We start from the raw sequence: 22,718 nt of genomic DNA, 5'->3' as shown, positions 1-22,718 counted from the left end.
TAACACATAATATCGTTTATATTTAGCATGAAGATCCCTCTCAAGTATAAAGATCCTTTTGTAATGTAAACTAAATTTTAAAAAAATACTGGAATCCCTATGAAATGAATGGTAGTATTTTCAGCATCTATCAAGAAAATTCACATTGAATTGAGGACCCTCTGAATAACCTTGGGTTCCCCCAAGGATCTGGATCCCCGTGTTGGAAATTATTGCTCTAGGGAATACTAACATGGTGACATCATCATAACCAGTTTAGAAAAAAACAAGAATAACAAATGAAACGGTAAGTCTAGGAACAAATCTACTAACTACTCAGTGCCAGTCACTGCTAAACACAACTAGATTTTCCACCTATTCTTTGCTTTCACATTTGCCCTATAACGGCCCTTCGTGTGTGTGTTTTATCTGACTACCGTCAAAATACGAGATGGCAACGCGGAAATGGAGACCTGAATTCTATTCAGTCCTGGCCACAACTGTTTTAGCTCTCTGACCTTGATTAATCAACTTTAAGTCCTCAGCTGCCAAATACAAACAACACCTACCTTACAGAATCTTAAGTGACATGCAAAAATGTACTCTGTAAAATGTAAATGATGTAGAAACATCTTCTAAATTCATCTGGCGGGGCCTCCCTAGTGGTCTAGTGATTGAGAATCCACCTGTCGACACAGGGGACACGAGTTTGACCCCTGGTCTGGGAAGATGCCACGTGCCGCAGAGCAACTAAGCCCCTGAGCCACAACTGCTGAAGCCCGCGTGCCTACCTGGTGCTCCACCATAAGAGAAGCCACCGCAGTGAGAAGCCCGACCGCGCCAACGAAGAGTGGCCCCCACTCGCCACAACTAGAGAAAGTCCTCTTGCAGCAATGAAGACTCAGCACAGCCAAAATTACATAAATCTTTAAAAATAACAATAAATAAATACATGTATCTGGCTCTGTCACTTGTGAGCTTAAGATTCTTCCTTGGCTTCCCAGGGTCTTCAGGATTAAGGACAGCCTCTTAACCTAACAGAGAAGCCCTTTCCCTTGTGGTCCTTAGAGCTTCCAGTCACAGGAATCCTGTTCCCCGTCCTCCCCTCTTCATCTGCCTCTCAACCCTGCATTCTAAAGCCTGTCCACCTCAAGTAGCTGGACTCTTTGCTGTACTTCCATTCAGGCCTTTATTAGCCGCTGTTGAGAAGAGTACGGTCCTCAACAAGCCAGCACCAGTCTGTAACTTGGGCTATGCCAGACTCCACGAAGAGCTGGGCAGCAAGGGCCATTCCTCACTCACATCTTGGTTTTCTTCATCACCTTGGCAGCCGCACTTGTACTGCTATAGTAACAAGGAAGAACAAATGCTTTGGAATCAGCTAGAATTTGATAAATGTGTGTGAGACGACCTTAAACTACAGGAACGATACTGATACATTGTCATGTGACCCTACATCTTGTCAGGAAGGAGTCTCTTTGGGTTTTTTAGATGCTTGGTGCCATGCAGAATGAAAGGCCTGAATGAGACCACTTTCAGGGTGGACTTCAGTGATTGGTGGTGGGAGGAGGAGGAGGAAGAGGTTGCATCAGAGACATTTGGTCACCTTGCCCCCTGGCAAAGTGGAGCAGTAATGAGTCATACCTACTCCTAACAACATCAGCTGGATGGGCAGTGTTCCCAACTGGTATGCCTGGAATGAGCTGGTAAAATTCTTTATCCTTATATCTCACAGCAGTGGTTATTAACCAGCAGATCTGTCCCCCAGGAGACAGGCAATGTCTGGAGATGCTTTTTGATTGTCACAACTGAGTGATACTACAGGCATCTATGGGGTAGGGGCCAGCCATGCTGCGAAACACCGTACAATGCCCAGAAAAGGCCTCCCACAACAAAGAATTATCAAAAATGGCAATAGTGCTGAGGTTTGAGAAATTATGTTCCTGGAAATGTGGCTTTTGGCATATGTTTTTCTTGGTTACAGGCGCTCTTTTTTTGACTGGTGGGGGGTGGTCATACAGGGTGGCAGGTGGGCTCTTAGTTCCCCAACCAGCAGCCGAACTGCACCCGCTGTGTTGGGAGCGCAGAGTCTTAACCACTGGATCACCGGGGAAGTCCCACAGGTCCTCTTTGGAAAGCCCGTCTTTTGCGTAAGGCTCCGCGTGTTTATATGAATGAGCTGCGGCTCCCTGAGAGTGCTGTTGCTCCCCACACCTCTGGAGCCTCGAACATTGCTAAGCTGCACCCGCCAAGTTCCCTCTCTTGCTCCTATGCTCTCATCCTTCAGGCTTCAGTTTTGGGCATCAGCTCCACCAGGAAGTCTCTCCTGATCCCTAAACGCTAGACACAGTAGATGCCCCCATGCACATGCCTCCTGCTACCACAACACGTACTGCACTTCAGCAGCAATAGCTTGTGCCCGTGTCCCAGTTCTCCCAACCAGAGCACAGAGCTCCTTCTAGCAGGGACCCAGTCTTGCTCACTGCTGTATTTCTAGTACTCAGCACAGCACATGAAACGGTAGGTAGTGAATATACATACATTTGAAGAGTCTGTATAATTTGGGATCTGGCTGAAAGATAAAAACCTTTTTCAAATGGTCCACCCATCTTCCTCAAGTTGGTATCAGTTGTGGGCTTTGATCAAAACTTCCCTAGTTGTGTTTCAGTATTCAGTAGAAAAAATACTTCCAGTACAAGGAATCTCATATGAATTCCAGTGAGTTATACCAGGAATCTCAGGTATTTAACTATTTGCTATTTCCTTTTTATTATCCTTTTAATTTTTATGCCCAGAAATTTCCAAAGTATGGTTTGTAGGCCAAATCCAGAAAGTTGCCTGTTTTTATACAGTCCTAGAGCTAATAATCGGAGAAGGCAATGGCACCCCACTCCAAGACTCTTGCCTGGAAAATCCCATGGACGGAGGAGCCTGGTAGGCTGCAGTCCATGGGGTCGTTAAGAGTCGGACACGACCGAGTGACTTCACTTTCACTTTTCACTTTCATGCGTTGGAGAAGGAAATGGCAACCTACTCCAGTGTTCTTGTCTGGAAAATCCCAGGGACAGGGGAGCCTGGTGGGCTGCCGTCTCTGGGGTCGCACAGAGTCGGACACGACTGAAGCGACTTAGCAGTAGCAGCCAAGCTAATAATAGTTGTTACACTTTTTAGTGGTTACCTTTTTCATAGCTATAGCCTCAGTTTTGGAGAAGGCAATGGCAACCCACTCCAGTACTCTTGCCTGGAAAATCCCATGGACGGAGGAGCCTGGTGGGCTGCAGTCCATGGGGCCGCGAAGAGCTGGACATGACTGAGCGACTTCACTTTCACTTTTCACTGCATTGGAAGAGGAAATGGCAACCCACTCCAGTGTTCTTGCCTGGAGAATCCCAGCGACGACGGGGCCTGGTGGGCTGCCATCTATGGGGTCACACAGAGTCGGACACAACTGAAGCGACTTAGCAGCAGCAGCCTCAGTTTTGCCTCCTGGACTGCAAAGAGTAAAATATTTATAACCTGATTCTTCACAGAAGAAGTGTGCTGATTGATCTCTACCCCAGCCTTTAGCACATTTGCGTTTAAATATTTCATTCTCCACAATTCTCCACTGTGCTTTGGCTATTGTGCCCTTAGCCTGTCAGGGTTCATTTGGTAAAGGGACAGGAGCACAGCCCATAACAGCTGATGGCAGCAGAAGGAACTATCATGAGACCCTCACAAAGACCCCTGCCACCTCAGAGGACAGGCCTATACCACAGTTCTCTTAATACAATCAATGCAGCTTACACACTTGAACAAATTCTCTTGCACTGTCACTTTAAAATCATAAATATAAAATTAATTACACATGTCAAATTGAAATCAAGAGGTAATCTGTCAGATTGCCTAGAGTATAGCTGCTATTTTTATTATGGACATGGTGCATAAATAACAGACACATGCAGATTGTCTTACACTTTAAGGTTGGTACTAAAAATATTAGTACTATGGGTTTGATTTAGTTCACCATCGCTATATTTAATTCTAAACCTTCTTGGGGTTATGTAATCATATAAGGTGCCCAACTAATAGCAGGTTTACTAGCTCAGGTCAACTGAATAATGGCATAATGAAAAGAATCAGGACCTTGATAATATTATCTTGAAGAGCTGTGAGCTACACTCCAGCTACGTGTTCCCTTTTTATAGAGCAGCTGTGTCTGATTTGTAGCAGGGACTTCAAGTCTAAGTCTTTCTTTGGGAATTTAGTTTCTCTACCTTCATCCCTCCTCACTGTCCCCCAACAAACCCAATTTGTTTGTGCTCTATTTCAACTTTTAGGGACTGATTAGGTGGAGAGAGAGAGAAACAGACAGACAAAGAGAGAAGCAAGTGACATTTAAAGAGAATAATCATAACTTCTCAACAACAGTACAGGAAACTAGAAAACAACAGGAGCAAGGCCTTAAATTTGAGGGAAAATTATTGCCAAACTGTAACATCATATCTAACAAAAAAACTTTTAAAGCTACAGACACAAAAGGTCTCAAAGAACTGGCCTCTCATGTATGTGTCTTCAGAAAAGTTAAGAGAGGATATATTTCCTCAAAACTAAGGAATAAACGTTTAATAAAGGAAAATACGTGGGCCAAGAAATAGGGGCTCTAACACAGGAAGGTGGGGAAAGGGCTTCCTAAGATGACCATGAAAATCAATCTCAGGACAACAGCAACCAGCCTAGATTAGGGCAGGAATACATGGAGACCCTGGAAATACGCTGCAGAGGAAAACTGAGGCTGCTAGTCACCGGACATTTGTGAAACTGATAGGAGGCTTTAACTTCTAACTGAGAGTCTAGGGATGAATTAGAAATAGGCAGAAGTCCCCCCAAACCTTTTAAATGAAGACAATTATTTCTTTTCTCTTTTTCTGGAAGTGGGGTGGGGGGAGGTGTGCCAAGCAGTATGTGGGATCTTAGTTCCAGGGATTGAACCCTTGTCCCCGGCAGTGGAAGCGCAGGGTCCTAACCACAAGACTGCCAGGGAAGGCCTTAAATGTAGACAATTACTAATCCCAGGGAAAACCAGAGGTCATATTTAAAAAAGGAAACATAATCATAGGAAATGATTCCTGAATATTCATTGGAAGGACTGATGCTGAAGCTGAAATTCCAGCACTTTGGCCACCTGATGCGAAGAACTGACTCTTTGGAAAAGACCCTGATGCTGGGAAAGATTGAAGGCAGGAGGAGAAAGGGACGACAGAGGATGAGATGGTTGGATGGCATCACCGACTCAATGGACATGAGTTTGAGCAAGCTCCAGGAGTTGATGATGTACATGGAGGCCAGGCGTGCTGCAGTCCATGGGGTCGCAAGAGTCGGACACAACTGAGCGAACTGAACTGAACTGAATCATAGTATACTACATGGCTCAGCTATGAATAACATTTACAAAGTCAGAATAATTAAAACACTATATATTGGTTTAACTAAAACAAGCAATATAATTGTAATTAGAGGATAGTGAAGAACCCTGTGTGTCTACGTGAGTACCTGTGTGTGAGTGGGAGTGAGGGTGACTGTAGGTGGGCGTAGAGAGTAAATCTTTAGAAGAAGGAAGTCTATACATATCCAAGCAGAAAAATTAAGAAATGGCAGATAAACCAGCTTGTGAGAAATGAAGGCAGTAAATGCCAGAAGAAACAGTTGAAAGTAGTTGCTTCTGGGAAAGAGGGGTCAGTAATGGGGCTGCTCACTATTATTTTTCATGGCAATTCTTGTAGAACAACTTGGCTTTGAAAACCATGACAATGTACAACTTTGATTTTAAAAATTAAAAAATCTTTTGAATGAAAGAAATCTACTCCTAAGGTTCATCCATCCTCATTGGCCAACCATTCCCCATCTCCTTCACTGGCTCCTTCTCTCTACCAGCTCTCTAAGAATGAGAATGCATCTGGGCTCTATCCTGAGCCTCTTTTCTTCTCGTACCAAACCCTCTCTCTAATGATCTCATCTTGAGCAGAGGCTCCAAATTCCACCAATGATCCCAAGTTTGTATTTCTAGCCCTGCTTTATTTGCTACTCCAGACTCATATATCCAACTACCAATGGGATACCTTCTCTCGGATGGAAATAGCCACCTCAAACCTATCAAATCTATATTAGTGTTCGCCAAAGAAAAGACCACCAGGAGGTAGAGATTCAGAAACAGATATATTGATAGCTAAAGAAATCTGTTATAAGGAATTGGCTCACACAGTTAATGAAGACTAAGTCCCAAGATCTGCAGTTAACAAGCTCTAGATCCAAGAAGGGAGAAGGCAATGGCACCCCACTCCAGTACTCTTGCCTGGAAAATCCCATGGACGGAGGACCCTGGTGGGCTGCAGTCCATGGGGTCGTGAAGAGTCAGACACAACTGAGTGACTTCACTTTCACTTTTTACTTTCCTGCACTGGAGAAGGAAATGGCAACCCACTCCAGTGTTCTTGACTTGAGGAGCCTAGTGGGCTGCCGTCTCTGGGGTCGCACAGAGTCGAACACGACTGAAGTGACTTAGCAGCAGCAGCAGATCCAAGAAGGGCCGATGTTTCAGTCCGAGCTCAAAGACAGGAAAAGGAAACACAGCAGTTAAGCAGAAAGAGTTCTCTCTCACTCAGGCTTTTTGTTCTTTTCAAATCTTCAGCTGATTAGGTGAAACCCACCTACATTGAGGAGGGCAATTCCCTTCACTCAGTCGACTGCTTCAAATGTTAGCTGCATCCAGAAACACTCTCATAGACACACCTAGCACAATAAATAATCAAATATCTGGCACCCCAAGGACTAGTCAAGTTGACGCAGATGATCAACCATCACAAAATCAAAGAGCTCTCTTAATTTTGTCCCTGAAGCCTGTCCCTTCTTTAGTCTTTCTCTTATTAAACGTCACCATTGTCTATTCAAGATCTATCCGAAAACCCAGACGTCATCCTCGATTTTTCCTTTGCTCTCACTTGCAGCATCCGCTTTGTAATTCCTGTCACCTCTGTCTTTAAAATGCATCTCGGACTTTCCTGGTGGTCCAGTGGTTAGGAATCTGTGCTGCCAGTGCAGGGGATGTGGGTTCCATCCCTGGTCTGGAAAGATTCCGCATGCCGCAGGGCAGCTAAGCCCATGCACTACAACTACTGAACCTACACTCTAGAACCCGAGAGCTGAGACTACTGAGCCCGCGAACCGTAACTACTGACGCCTGAGCACCCTAGAGCCCATGCTCTGCAAGAGAAGCCACTGCAAAGAGAACCCACGCACGACAGGTAGAGAGGAGCCCCCCCTCGCTGCAACTAGAGAAAGCCCAAGCACAGCAACAAAGGCTCAGCGCAGTCAAAGAGAAATTAATTTTTTAGAAAGTTCCATCACAAGAAAAAAAACTTAAAAAAAGTGAGAAAACGTATCTCAAATCTAGTCACTTCTCCCCATCGGCACTGCCAGCAACCTAGTCAAAGTCACCAAAATGTCTTATCGAGACTTCTGCTTTAACTAGTCTCCCTGCTTTCCCTCTGACCAAACTTACTTATGCTCCAGCCAGTGGCAATAGCTGCTGCTGCTGCTGCTTCTAGCACTCTGACCCTTGTGGGAGGGGCACCAAGGCTGGAGCCTTTTCATGGATCCTTTCCCAGGGAGCTTCTGACCGTGCTTTGACTTCCAGCCACAGTAGCCACCTTTTTCCTCCTAGCAACACAGCCGGTGTCTCCTCATTCAGGGTCATCACATTTATTAATTTCTTTGTCCACAAAGATCTCCACTCCCTCTGTTCAGAGCCGCTGTTTCTCATCTTCTAAGCTTCTGATCAAATGCCACCTCATTAGAAACGCTTCTCATGACCATCCTTTCTGAGGGAGCAACACCTAATTATTCGCCATCACTTCACACGTTAATTTCCTTCAGAGCTCTTGTTAAAACTCAAAATTATTTTGCTTAATTTATTGGTCTGTCTGTCTGGTTGTCTACTGGACTTGCAGTCTACCATTTACTCAGTGGTAAAGAATCCACCTACCAATGCCAGGTGATGCAGGTTCGATCCCTGGGTGAGGAAGATCCACTGGAGGAGGAAATGGAAACCCACTCCAGTATTATTCTTGGCTGGAAAAATCCATGGACAGAGGTGCAGGTGGGTTATAGTCCATGGGGTTCCAAAAAGTTGGACATGACTGAGTGACTGAACATGCAGGGGTTGTCTATTAGCTGGACTTAGCTAACTATTGCAAAAGATAATTCCGTATCTCAGTGCTGTAACAGAGTGAAGAGTATTGCTTCCTCTCACATACAACAGTCAGAATAATAACGGGGCTGTGCTACATAGTGTCATTCAGGAACCCAGGATCCTCCCTTCTCCCAAAGCAACCCTCTTCATAGATGGCATCCAAGATCTCTGTAGAAAAGGAAGAGAGAGGGGGCCCACCTGCTCTTACTGTCTCTGGTCACAGTCTATGGGCAAGAATTAGTCTCAAAGCCTCACCAATAATACCAGGATGCTGAGAAGTGTGCTTTAACTGTACATCTAGGAAAACAAACTGGAAAAGGAAATGGCAACCTGCTCCAGTATTCTTGCCGGGAGAATCCCACGGACAGAGGAGCCTGGTGGGCTACAGTTCATAGGGTCACAAAGAGTCCGACATGACTAAAGCAACTTAGCACAGGAAAACAAAATGGATTTTGGTGAATCTCTGGTGAATCTCTGTCCAAATTAGGTGGAATTGTCACACGAGTGTATGTTCCTCGGTTCTTCGTCTTGTCACAACAAAGATTTGGAGCAACAGACATTAAAGCCCTCGGCGCGTCACAGCTCTCGGGTCTTGGACAAACCGTGTTATAGCTCTTAAGCAAATCAGTGTTACAGCTCTATTTTATTTAGAAGATAGCAGGAGAATCCATCTTCGAAGTGTGAGGGCATGTCAACCCAAAGACTCAAAGAGAAGAGAGTGGAGGAGTACGCTGGGAGGGGGAGAGAGAGAGAGAGAGAGCGCACACACACGCGGGAAAGAGAGAGTCTGTGAGAAAGCGCTTTGGCTCCTCTTTTTATATGTTTTTTCCTCTACCTGGGCCTGCCCTATGCAAACTGGGCTTAGCCAGGAGTGCTGTCTGTTCTGCCTGGTCCTCTCTGGTCCTCGGACCTTCCTTTGACCTTCCTTGTCTTTTAGCCACCGCCATTTTGGACTCCTTTTCCCTATTCTACCTACGTAGCAGAATGATCTTCCAGGAAGGAAGGTATTTGATAATCACTAGCCTCTCATGTCCTCCCTTGCCTCCTTCATCTATCTCCATAGAGCACAGTGATCTGGATCAAGCCTTCCTGCTGCCCAAAAGCCTTTAAAAGCTCTCCACCGTCCTTAGCACAAGCCCCCCAAGTCTTTACCCTGGCCTTGGAGGCCAGCATGATGCTGGTTCTTCCCAGGCGCCAAGCTCTTTTTCATCTGCGCAGACTGTCACCTCTGCTTGGACTACTACCTGCCCTGCTCCCTCTTTTCACCACCTGACATTAACTCATTTTTTTTTAGTTTCAGGTCAAATGTTGCTTTTATGTAAGAGGCTACCATGATAGTCATAATAGCCCTAGAGAACTCCATGTCCTAATCCCTGGAAACTGTGACTATGTTAGGTACATGGCAAAGGAGCATTAAGATTACAGATAGAATTAAGGTTGTTAATCAGCTGACTTTTTGGTGGGGAGGTTATCTTGGATTACCCAAGATAATGAATGGGTGCAGCATAATCACATGTATCCTTCTAAGTGAAGGAGGGAAGCAGAGAAGTCAGAGACATAATACGACTGTGGATGTAGGCTGGAGTGATCTGATGAGAAGAACTCAACCTGCCATTGTTGGCTCTGAAGATGAAAAGGAGTCCTAAACCAAGGAATGTGGGCAGCCTCTAGAAGCTGGAAAAGTCGAGAAAACAGATTTTTCCCCTGGAGTCATCAGAAAGCATACAGCCCTGACAATCAATTGATTTTTGCCTTCTGAGTTCCATTCCAGACTTCTGCCCTCTAGAACAAAAGATAATAATTGTTTATTGTTTTATAGTACCAAGCTTGTGGTAACTTGTCATAGCAGCAATATGACACTCATCCACGCTCGCTGACTCCCTGACCACCCTATCTTCCAGCCCTGTCAACTGGATTTGCATCTAATCTCTCTCCCCAGTAAGCCCTCTGTTCTTCCCTCACAGGTCTGGATCTCAGGCAGGTCCATGCCTGGGTCTCTGGGGTCTGCTCCTTGGGAAATGACCTTCATTCTCCCAGTCTCCCCATAAACACTCAGGAATGTGTTGAGGTTTTTCCCCTCCAGTTTCTGCACCTGGTGAGTTGACAGGCAGAACAGGGAGCAGGGGGAACAGAAAACAGATGAACATCTCTATGAAAACAGCTGAAAGGGTTCACATTCCTGGCTAATTCCTCTCCCTCCACAAAGATCCAGCTTGGGGATTTGGCATCCAACTCGGGAGAACTTGAAAAGTCATTTATCCTTTTTATAAGTCTCAGTTCTCTTAGAAGTAAAAGCACAAACTCTCTTCAGAGGGTTTTTGTAAGAAGTAAAGGAAATAAATGAAATCGTGAGCACAGTGCCCTACATATAATCAACATCACTGTTGCCCTTGTTATTATGACCATCATTACAAATGACTCAGGTTATACACAAAGGGCCCAGACTTCCCTGGCGGTCCAGTGGTTAAGACTCCATGCTTCCACTGCAGGGGGCACAGGTTCAGTCCCTGGTGGGGCAACTAAGATCCTGTAAGCCTCGCAGTGTGGCCAGAAAATTTACCAAAAAAAAAAAAAAAAACCACACCATAAAACCAGTATAGCTAACTAGCTAAGACCCTAAAGTTAAAGCTTCTCATATTTCTTAGTGGTTTTGTCTGCAAGATTTATACTCAGTACTTCCAATTAATTTTTGAATGATACAGTTTCAAAAACACATGGGAACAGAAACCAAAATGGCTTTTTATTTGCTTTTATGGTAAGTTATATCTATGGGACATTATGGAAACTAGCTAACGCAACATGCAAAAAAAAAAAAAAAATCAGTGGGCTTTAATTGGAATTATCTGCATTGTTTAAGCCAATTATTCGGCTAAATATTTTACTCTCTAACTTTCTGGGTGCCTTCATGTAGACACTGCCTAAGAAAACTATCAGACTTAAGTGTACCAGAAGCAAGATAAAGGGACCAAATGCAATCTCCAACAGATGGAATAAATGGCTTTTTCCATGAAAAAGAAATTGAGGAATTGTAAGTGATCCAGGCTGCCTGATGCTGAGAGGCACAGGATAAAGGAAGTTAACAGGTGACCTCCGTGGGGTAATTTTAGCCAGAGCTCCCTGCGGTGTGCTTCTTGGGGCCAGGAGGCTGGCCTGCAGCTGTAGAAATGCCCTAAAATGTTCAAGAACACTCAAAAAATAAATGGAGACAGCAAAGCCGGGACTGACATTGTTCTTACCACTGGAAAGTTGAAACGTTGTACAACCAGTGAGAGTCATGTTTTCAGTTCTTGGAACTTGCCTTTGAGGCAGACACTCACTTTTTGCTTTTGATAAAGAGCACAGGACTCTGAACACACACACGTGACATCACTATCCTGACCTGGAGGGTCAGGGCAGCGAGCAAGGCCTGAGGCTGGCAGTGTTCAAATCTGAGTGGTGCTGAAGGGACCACAGCCATTCCTGCCCAGGGCTTTCATTCTGGTTAAACTGTAACCCACATCAGGAAACACATTTTGCATCATCACCCAGTACACACACACACACACACACACACACACACACCAGCGAGGCAAACATTTCAGGAAAAAATACTTACTATGACTACAATGCACTCCGACATTTATTATTCTATTTTCTTTCATTTTTTTTCATAATCCGCTACATGGAAAACTCAACAGTTTGAAAAACACTGGTTATAAAAGTCAAATCAGGGAATTCCCGGTGGTCCAGTGGTTAGGACTCTGCATTTCCACTGCAGGTTCGATCCCTGATCAGGGAACTAAGATCCCACAAGCTGCATGGTGCAGCCAAAAAAAAATTCAAATCAAATCTTACTCTTGCCGAGTTATTCTGTAATTAGAGGGGCCTCTGTGGCCCTCCTTTTCTATCTCTACAGTTAGAGGAGCTAAGTGCTCAGAAGAGGGCAATGCTGTAAGAGGCCAACACCTGCCCAGCCTCCTCCATCCGACTGCTGCAAGGATCCAACGAGCTGATTCTGTGACGGTGCCAAGGAAGGGTACGGGGCTCTACAAATAAATTGTGACCTGGCCCTCTGATAACTCATCTTAAGGACTGAACCTGGAAAATTCCTCTCCCAGCAGGTGAGTCAAAGGAGAGATTCTACTTTCAGGTCACCCTCCCGAGTCCATTCGTGGCCTTGTACCCAACTCGGGTCGGTCATCGTTTGTTTGTTTTCGTGTGAACTGAACTGTTATCTAAGCCGCCATAAACAGCAATCCTCAGCAAACAAAGAGCTTCTCACTGCAACCTTTGACATGTGAAAAGGCAAGGCCAAGAGGGTTCTGAGAACTGGGACAGGAGTCCAGCAACTGTTTTTTCTCACGTGAAGCCTATAGTGAAGTTAAGTCTGTGAGCCCAGAGCCCCCAGGTCAGGGGGTAGGAGGGGTGGCGGGTGTCTTGCAGGCAGCATCGGCAGTCTTTTCAGCACAGAGAACCACATCTTCCCCAGCATTTGGGCTCACTTGTTCAGAAACACATCTGGGTCTCAATAGAGGTGATGGTTACACAGCACTTTAAATACACTGCTGCTGCTGCTAAGTCGCTTCAGTCATGTCCGACTCTGTGCGACCCCCATAGACGGCAGCCTACCAGGCTCCCCGTCCCTGGGATTCTCCAGGCAAGAACACTGGAGTGGGTTGCCATTTCCTTCTCCAATGCACTAAATGCCACTAAATACACTTTTTAAATGGTTCAGTTCAGTCGCTCAGTCGTGTCTGACTCTGCGACCCCATGAACTGCAGCACACCACGCCTCCCTGTCCATCACCTTATGGACATATGGTGAATTTCACCCAAAATTTCTTCAATGGAAAAAAGATTAGAATATATACCATCAAAGCAGTGAAAATATAGGAGGGGGGTGGGATTTGTTGCTGTTTTATTAATTTATTCTAAATTTGAAACATACTGCTTCTAAAAGTCAAATCAAGGGAATTCCCTGGCAGTCCAGTGGTTAGGACTCCACACTTCCACTGCCAAGGGCCCAGGTTCGATCGCTGGTTGGGGAACGAAGATCCTAAAAGCCACTCGTGGGTAGTCAAAGTAGAAAACTTGTAGGGCTTTAGCTTCGAGCAAATGAAGGTAGAAAGGTAGATAATTCTTTATAAATAGTAAAACAGCTCCAATCCCCACCTGCACCCACAAAAAGGCCAGTTTGACACAGCTTAGTAAGCAGCCTAGAACTAGGGATCCAGACCTTCCACTGAGCCACCTGGGAAGCCCCAAACTGGGTAGAATTCAATTTAAGTGCCACAAAAGGAAGCAACTGAAAGGATCCTGGCCACTCCCTGCTTCCCTAAGGAAAGCTGGTAGCTGCTCTGATAAAAAAGCTCTGATACTGCTGGTAAGATCACTTCTTCCTACCCCTCCTCTGCACTGCCAGCCCTCCGCTACAGAAGCTAAAAAATGTCAATACTTCCTCTCCCAGGCCCTCTGCAGCCAAGCATGGCCAAGTTCCAAGTTCCAACTGCCAAGACAAAGCTGGCACTCTTGCGGGGAAGGGAGAGTGTCTGAGGAAGCTTTTACTTCTTTACAAAAGGGCCAGGCCCAAGAAGAGTGGCCACAGGACTGCCCTCCTCCACGTTCCCGCCGGTAAGACAGACGCGGTACCCGGAGCTATGGCAGTCATCTTACGATCACAAAGGGACAAGTTCGGAAACAAAAGACCATGTGGCCAAGAGGAGCAGGACAGGAAGACAGAAAGTCAGAGTCCTTATTAGCATTGTTGGGAAGCTATGCCAGTGCCTGCAGCTTCTTACCTCCAGACTTCTTGTTCTACGAGAAAAATATCATTGTTAAGCACACAGCTGTGTTTTTTTAAATTAAGATTTATTTATTTAGGGCTGCTCCATGTAGCTTGAAGTGAAAAAGTGAAAGTGTTAGTCATTCAGTCCTGTCCAACTCTTTGTGACCCCATGGGCTACAGCCCACCAGGCTACTCTCTCTGTGGAATTCTCCAGCTAGAATACTGGAGTGGGTAGCCATTCCCTTCTCCAGGGAATGTTCCTGGCCCAGGGATGGAACCTGGGTCTCCCACATCACAGGCAGATTCTTCACCATCTGAGCCACCAGGGAAGCCCATGCAGCTTATGGGATCTTAATTCCCTGACCAGGGATCACACCTGGGCCCCTGAAGTGAAAGCCCCTAGTCCTAACCCCTGGACCACCGGGAAACTCCCCTATGAGCAGATACTGTTACTTGCAGATTTCCTACCTGATAACACTAATGTACCTACTAGTATATATATATAGAATGAGTAACAAAATATGTCTTATAGATTTATATTTTCCTTAAGTAAACTTTTCAAAATTGCACATTATTTATTCCACAGATACATCCAGTTCTAACAAATTCTATAGTCTCCAGTTTTAAACATCACTTTGGATTTTGCTAAGAAGATGCGCAACAGAGACCCAGCCGCTGCACAGGTCAGTGCCCAGGCTCAACAGAACCATCTGAAACGGAACAATTTATGTCTGATTGTGCCTCTTACACAGACACTGCTCGTGTCGGCTGTTGGATGTGGTTTCACGCAGTCAGAACGCAAAGAACTGAATTGTCAACACAGTTAAGCACACTTTATCATTGCTAATGTGACAGAGAACCATCACAGAACCAATGCACCCTACATAAAATAATTAGTGGATGGTTCCTAGAATGATACAAAGGCTTTAAGACACACTGCCTTTTTGAAACGCTCAATGTATTTATAAGCTGAAGAGCACATGTTTCCGCAGTCCGCATAGCATGAGCTCTAAATGGAGCAGACCCTCAACCAATGCTGGTTAACTAACAAATTCCTCTGCAGAAGGCAGAACAAGCAGCAGCCACGCCTCCCACCCAGGCTTCTGTTGAAACTGACGAGTCCTGTTGGGTTTCTGTCATCATTACCGTCCTTCCCCGCAGGTCAAGGCCGGTTCTCACTTGATGGTTTGAGTCACATGAACCTGCCTTCCTTTCAGATTGGATAAAGGCCAGACTTGTCTACTAGCACCACAGAAGGGTTTTAAATTGACAGCAGCCTCTAAATATATGATCAGGAAAGTGAAAGTGAAGTCGCTCATTCATGTCCGACTGTTTTCGACCCCATGGACTGTAGCCTACCAGGCTCCTCCGTGGGATTTTCCAAGCAAGAATACTGGCGTGGGTTGCCATGTCCTTCTCCAGGGGATCTTCCCGACCCAGGGATTGAACCTGGGTCTCCTACATTGCAAGCAGATGCTTTACCGTCTGAGCCACCAGGGAAGTAATCAGGAACCCCTGGCCTTAATTTAGATTTTGCAGCAGCCTGGAGAAAATTCTACAGCCAAAGCTACAAGCACCCATATTACCACTGTGACCCTTTCACCTACTTACCTAAAGAGGATAACTAGACCTTGGCTGAAGCACATTGATCTGTCCAAGAGAATGACCTGCACACTTTGACTCAGCATCTCTTTTCCAAATTTAAAAAAAAAAGTCCTACATAAACAAACAGGATGGCCCTTTTCCCAAATATATTTCCTTTAATCAGAATTCATGGAAAAATAAAAACTAAGGATGGTGTGTGTGTGTGTGTGTGTGTGTGTGTGTGTGTGTGTGTGTGTGTGATGTCCACTGTTCTTTTTCCATTTGAAAAAATGTTGGTGATGGCTAGGTGGTTTTCCCAGTTGTGACTATGTGATACACGGTGTGATGTGAGTAATTAATAAGTGTTGGACATGACTGACTAATACACACACACAGGTAAATTATAATTGGTGACGCCAACCTGGAAATTCGCGAGAGTAGGCTGACAGTTGTTTTCCGGCCTCCATTTTCTGTGAGGATATCACAAGAATCCCATCAGGGCTTGTCTATAATCAATGTCTCCCAAGCTCACATTTTATTGTCTGCTCTCACCCACTAACAACAGTTTACCTTAAAATGAGCCATAACAGCCAACTATCCCACAAGAAGGGATTAGGGTATATCGTCTACAGGTGGTGTTTAAACAGCTAGCCCCGAGAGGATGTAAAGAGACTCTCCTGTAGAGAACAATGAGGCTTCTGATTGCTAATTTGGTCTAATTGTGGTTTGCAAATTTAACTTCCATTGAAGATTTATATTCACTTAATTCTCTGGTCCAGGAAACTAGAATTGAATTTCCAGTCACTAGCGTGTTATTTTGAGTCTTTTTTTAATTAAATTTTTATTGGAGTATATAGTTGCTTTATATCCTGAGTCTTGAGTCTTATTTCCCTTTGTATTTAGTAGAGCAGAGAATGAAACAGAACAAGAGAAAATATGCCTAGGGAAAAAGAAAATAACTATAAAACCTGTGGAGAGTGGTAGGTAAAAATGGAAACGTCCTTATTTGACCATGAATCCTGTGGGCAGCTATGGAAAATAAGTATTATTTCCTCATCTTGGTCATTTATATACTCACGTATTCATGTACTGAGCCATCCCTAAATGCCATGCTGGGTACAAGGGGGAAGAAAAATGCCTTTGCCTTTAGAGATTTATGGTCTGATGAAAGAAAAAAAAAAGAACCTAACAATTACATAATAGTCTGAACTGGCTTTTGGAAAGCTTCCTGGGGGAGATGACACTTGAACTGCCCGAGTCCTGAAGGGTCAATGCAGGTTTCCCAGCTGAAAAGCTAAATTAAGACAGCAATGGTGGGATAGGGGAGGTGAAGGAGGCAGAGGGCCTGGAACTTGACTGCCCCACCATGGAGGTGGAGGGGAGGTAAGTGAGACAGACTCTTGGGTTCCTGGCTCGTGTCCAATTGGTGGTGCCACTCAGAGCAGAGACTGGGGAAGAGGGAGGTTAGAGGCAAAGGAGATGCTTCCATTTGAGATATGCTGAGCTGCCTGACAGACTTCACCTGAAGTGTCTGAGTCAATTTGCTGTGTGGATCTGCATGTATGCCACCTGCATGCAAAGTCGGTTCCCTTGTGTCTGACCACCACGCTCCTCCGTCCATGGGATTCTCCAGGCAAGAATACTGGAGTGGGTTGCCATTTCCTCCTCCAGGGGATCTTCCCCACCCAGGGATCGAACCTGCATCTCTTCTGTCCCCTGAATTGGCAGGCGGGTTCTTTACTGTTAGCGCCACCTGGGAAGCCCATATGGAACCAGCACTCAGGAAATAAGTGAGGGCTAGAAACGAACGTAGACTAACCGAAGTTACACAAGCAGCAGCGAAGTCCTTAGTTCTGACTGAGGGCTCCCAGGGACACGGAGATGAGCCGTGGTTAAGGACTCACCTCAGGGGCAGCTGACACGGGCTGGAGAGCCGGCGAGGGGCCAGTGCCCTGGGAGCAAGTGGCCAGCACATCACCTACCAAAGGACAAATGAGAGGAACTCTGGGGTGGAGGACACTGCCTTATCTTCTTTTTTGCCCTACCTATTTTTAAAATTATCACTATTTACTTATTTGGCTGCACTGGGTCTTAGTCGCGGCATGCAGGTTCAAACCCAGGCCCCCTGCATTGGGAGCTCAGAGTCTTACCCATTGGGACATCAGGAAAGTCTTAACTTCTGAGAAAGAAGTGAAGAACCAAAGAAGAATAAAAAGATGACTCCGAGAGGAAGAAAAAGGCAAGTAATAGTGACGGAGACATATGGAAGTTGAGATCACCTGGAACAGCCCAGGAGTTGAAGACACAGTGCTTAGTCGCTCAGTCGTGTCCAACTCTTTGTGACCCCATGGACTGCAGCCCTCAAGGCTCCTCTGTCCATGGGAATTCTCCAGGCAAGAATACTGGAGTGGAGTTGCCATGCCTTCCTCCAAGGGATCATCCCAATCCAGGGATCAAACCCAGGTCTCCCACATTGCAGGCAGATTCTTTACTGTCTGAGCCACTAGACATCATGGTTCCACAAAAGATGGGAAGCGTGGTGGAGCTGTGGGCCGGTTGGGTCCCCAATCAGATGGGTGATGTTGTACCTTTAATCATCGTTCAGCAAAGAGGTGAGCCTGGGTCACACGGTGATGGCACAGGCCCCAGGTCTGCCCCAGGTCAAGCACAAGTGCGTCAGCTCCCAGGCTCCTCCAGCTTTTCAGAACCATGCCCCAGGCTTGTCCTGACCTTTATTCTGCACGTGGTGCCAAGTTCCAGCACAACAGGGCCTCATCTGACCAGAAAGCAAAAGTGACTGACCTAACTGGGGGAGAGTTCAGAGCTGCTCTATCAAAAAGTAAGCCTTCTAACAAGCTCAAGTGAGCTATGGAAGGGATCCAGGCCCAGCTGATTGCTTTGGGAGAAACAACTCAAGTGACGGACTCACGGTCCCATGACTCGATACTGGATTTCAGTGGCTCTGTTCACACCATCATTTCCCTCTCTTCTCCCTTGAGTTGGAATGGATGGCCGGTCCTCCAGGATGCCTCACCTAGTGGCTTGTTCACCGTTACATACAAGCGGCTGGGACCAAGTACATTGTGAAAGAATGACTCTGTCGGGGACTTCCCTGTGGTCCAGTGGCTAAGACTCCATGCTCTCAATTCAAGGGGGTTTGGGTTCAATCCCTGATTGGAGAGCTAGATTCCACATGCCATAACTAAGTGTTCGCATGCAGCAACTAAATATCCTGCATGCTGTAATGAAAATCAAAGATCCCATGTGCCCAGCTAAGACCCAACGCAACCAAACAAATACTAAAAGTAAAAAAAGAATGACTGTGGATACTATTACTTCACTAATAAATAGCAACAACCTTCAGCCTAGCTTGGTATTTCTCTTGTATTATTTAACTTTTCGTAAGCTGAAAGCTTCTCTCTCAAATCTACAGTTGATGTCACATCTTTTTAAAATAATGTATTGATTTTTGGCTGTATTGGGTCTTTGTTGCTGGGAGGGCTTTTCTCTAGTTGCAGGGAGTCGGGGGCTGCTCTCCAGTTGCAGGCTTCCCATTGCAGTGGCCCCTCTTGCTTCGGAGCACTGCCTCTGGGGCATGCAGGCTCCATCAGTTGCAGCATGTGGGCTCCAGAGGAGGGGCTCAGTGGTTGTGGTGCAAGGGTTTAGTTGCTCCAAGGCATGTGGAATCTTTTCCAGCCTGGGATCGAACCCAAGTCCCCTGCATTGGCAGGCAGATTCTTAACCGCTCAGCCACCAGGGAAGCCCCTGCCATTGCATCTCCATGTTTTACTTTACCATCAGTGAGCACTGTGTCCTGTACTAATTGCTGCTCCATGATGCTTGCTGTTTTACAGAGAATCTAGAATTTTACCAAAGAATTTTCTCCCCCTCAACTCCCTCCAGGCTCATCCTTACTCTGCACCTGTTTTTCCTCTGACTTTAAACACGTTCCTCTAGTAAACTTTCTCATTTCATGACAAACTCAGAACGCTCGAGAAAAAACAGCAAGATTCAGGGAGGGCAATTGACTGGAATTAAGGTTCCCTGGGCTGACATTCTGGATGACTGAAGAACATCTGCTGAGCGTAATTCTTCCAAACTGAAAAAGTCCTGAGGCCGAATAACCACTTTGGACTGTAAACGGGATCATGAGACGCTATTCATTGGGAGGTGACCTTGAAAAAGGACAGAGTTAGAGCTGACAAAGGCAGTAAAATGCAAAAGCTACAGGGAAATTCATCTCACGAAGCTATGCTTTTAAAGATTTCCAGGGAATTAGTAGAAAGCAAAGTGAGAGCAGTTTTAAAGGCCTTGACACCAGGAATACAAACATTGCACCAAGCAAAATGTTGCCTCGAGGGGAATTCTATAGTACAGCTTTGAGTGACTGCATTTACCACCCTGTATCTTAAGTGTGTGCTTTAGATACTTTAGAAGTCATCTTGGTAACTGTCTTCATTTGCCTGCGCACGTGTTCGTCGCTTCAGTCGTGTCCGACTCCTGTGTGACGCTGTGAACTGTAGCCCGCCAGGCTCCTCTGTCCGCAGGTTTCTCCAGGCAAGAATACTGGAGTGGGTTGCCATGCCCTTCTCCAGGAGATCTTCCCAACCCGGGGATGGAACCTGCATCTCTTACATTTCCTGCAATAACACTAGCACCACCTGGGAAGCTCTAGAAGAAAACCAGGGGCTTCCCTGGTGGCTCAGTCAGCAAAGAATTTGCCTGCAATGCAGGTGACCAAGACCACTAAGGTTTGGTCCCTGGGTCAGGAAGATCCCCTGGGAAAGGAATAACAACTTGCTCCTGTATTCTTGCCTGGGAATTCCCAACAGAGGAGCCTGGCAGGCTACAGTCCACGGCATTCTAAAAGAGTCGGACACGGTTCAGCAAATAAACAACAGAATACCATGGACTGGGTGGCTTATAAGCAATAAATGTTTATTTCTTTTAGTTCTGGAGGCTGGAACTCTGAGATCACGCTTTTGGTGAAGCCATCTTCTGGGTTACAGACCGCCAGCTCCTCTTGTGTTCCCACATGGCAGAAAGAGGGTAAGAGAGCTCTGTAGGGTCCCTTTTATAGGGGTGCTCATCCCATTCAGAAGGGCTCCACCCTCATGACCTGATCAATTCCCGAATCCTAACAACACCACATTGATTTTGTGTGTGTGTGTTTTGTGTGTGTGTATATGTTTAAGTTTTTATTTTATTTTTAACACCATCACACTGAGGTTAGGGTTTCAACATATGAATTTGAAGGGGGCATGAACATGTGGTCCATTGCAGTAAGGATCGGATTTTTCTAACTTCTGAACTAAACAGATCCAATTATCAAGAATTCAGTTAGGACTTCCCTGGCAGTCCAGCGGTTAAGGATTCACCTGCCAATTCAGGGGACATCAGTTTGATCCCTGGTTGGGGATGATCCCACACACCTTGAAGCAACTAAGCCCAAGTACCTCAACTACTGAGCCTGTGCTCTACAGCCGGCCAGCTGCAACTACGGAAGCCTGTGTGCACGCTAGAGCCAGTGGTCTGCAACAAGAGAAGTCACTGCAATGAGAAGCCAGCTCTCCACAACCAGAGAATGCCCATGAGCAGCAACAAAGATGCAGTGCAGCCAAAAACAAATTAATTTAAAAATTAAAAGATCTGTTCACATTGTTATTAATTATAAGATTATATATAGTCCGTTTTAAAATGTTATTTCCACAATTGACCCTTGGACTTGAGGTGTATAAAATGTCTATACATTTAATCCTTGTAACCACCCATGGGAGGTAGGAATCATTACCCCCATTTTCTAGACAGAGAAATTGAGGCTCAGGAGATGGATTTACCAAGCGCCCAGATAATCAGAGTCAGACATGACTGAAGCAACTTAGCAGCAGCAGCAGCAGCAGATAATCACTTAACTTCCTGCATAGCTTTGCTTTGGGGGAGAGAATGTTCTGGGCAGTGAGGAAAAGTTTCCCATCTACTCTGTATTTTTCACTGGACATATATGAAGTGATATTCTGAGTTTTTAATAGATGCGGCTCCTGTGAGTTTGTTTTCAAGCCTTACAGAGCAGGAACCACATCAAAGGCCCCTGCTCCAAGCCCCACCCCACCTTTTCTTCAAAGGCCTGTTCAGTTCAGTTCAGTTCAGTCGCTCAGTTGTGTCCTACTCTTTGCAACCCCATGAATCGCAGCATGCCAGGCTTCCCTGTCCATCACCAACTCCTGGAGTTTACTCAAACTCATGCCCATCGAGTTGGTGATGCCATCCAGCCATCTCATCCTCTGTCGTCCCCTCTCCTCCTGCCCCCAAACCCTCCCAGCATCAGAGTCTTTTCCAATCAGTCAACTCTTCATATGAGGTGGCCAAAGTATTGGAGTTTCAGCCTCAGCATCAGTCCTTCCAAAGAACACCCAGGACTGATCTCCTTTAGAATGGACTGGTTGGATCTCCTTGCAGTCCAAGGGACTCTCAAGAGTCTTCTCCAACACCACAGTTCAAAAGCATCAATTCTTCGGCGCTCAGCCTTCTTCAGAGTCCAACTCTCACATCCATACATGAGCACTGGAAAAACCATAGCCTTGACTAGATGGACCTTTGTTGGCAAAGTAATGTCTCTGATTTTGAATATGCTGTCTAGGTTGGTCATAACTTTCCTTCCAAGGAGTAAGCATCTTTTAATTTCATGGCTGCAGTCACCATCTGCAGTGATTTTGGAGCCCCCAAAAATAAAGTCTGACACTGTCTCCCCATCTATTTGCCATGAAGTGATGGGACCAGATGCCATGATCTTCGTTTTCTGAAGGTTGAGCTTTAAGCCAACTTTTTCACTCTCCTCTTTCACTTTCATCAAGAGGCTTTTTAGTTCCTCTTTACTTTCTGCCATAAGGGTGGTGTCATCTGCATATCTGAGGTTATTGATATTTCTCCTGGCAATCTTGATTCCAGCTTGTGCTTCTTCCAGCCCAGCGTTTCTCATGATGTACTCTGCATATAAGTTAAATAAGCAGGGTGACAATATACAGCCTTGACGCACTCCTTTTCCTATTTGGAACCTGTTAGAGCCACACAACTACACAAGGAAATGGACTGTGCTCAGGAGCATCAAGAACATCATGTATACCTGTGGCGGATTCATTTTGATATTTGGCAAAACTAATACAATTAT

General features: G+C 45.6%; 1 long non-coding RNA gene across 1 annotated transcript; it reads left to right on the top strand.

The window, feature by feature from the left end:
- Positions 1–13,464: 13,464 nt before the first annotated feature.
- On the top strand, positions 13,465–21,211 carry LOC129624319 (uncharacterized). The gene is made up of 5 exons (XR_008700883.1): positions 13,465–13,567; positions 13,652–13,815; positions 14,556–16,936; positions 20,505–20,602; positions 20,873–21,211. It is a non-coding gene; the product is annotated as an uncharacterized LOC129624319 (long non-coding RNA).
- The last annotated feature ends 1,507 nt before the right edge of the window (positions 21,212–22,718 follow it).

Source organism: Bubalus kerabau, chromosome 12 (assembly GCF_029407905.1).
Source record: "Bubalus kerabau isolate K-KA32 ecotype Philippines breed swamp buffalo chromosome 12, PCC_UOA_SB_1v2, whole genome shotgun sequence".
In the NCBI taxonomy this organism is placed as follows: domain Eukaryota; kingdom Metazoa; phylum Chordata; class Mammalia; order Artiodactyla; family Bovidae; genus Bubalus; species Bubalus kerabau.
This window is presented reverse-complemented; position numbering and strand designations above follow the sequence as displayed.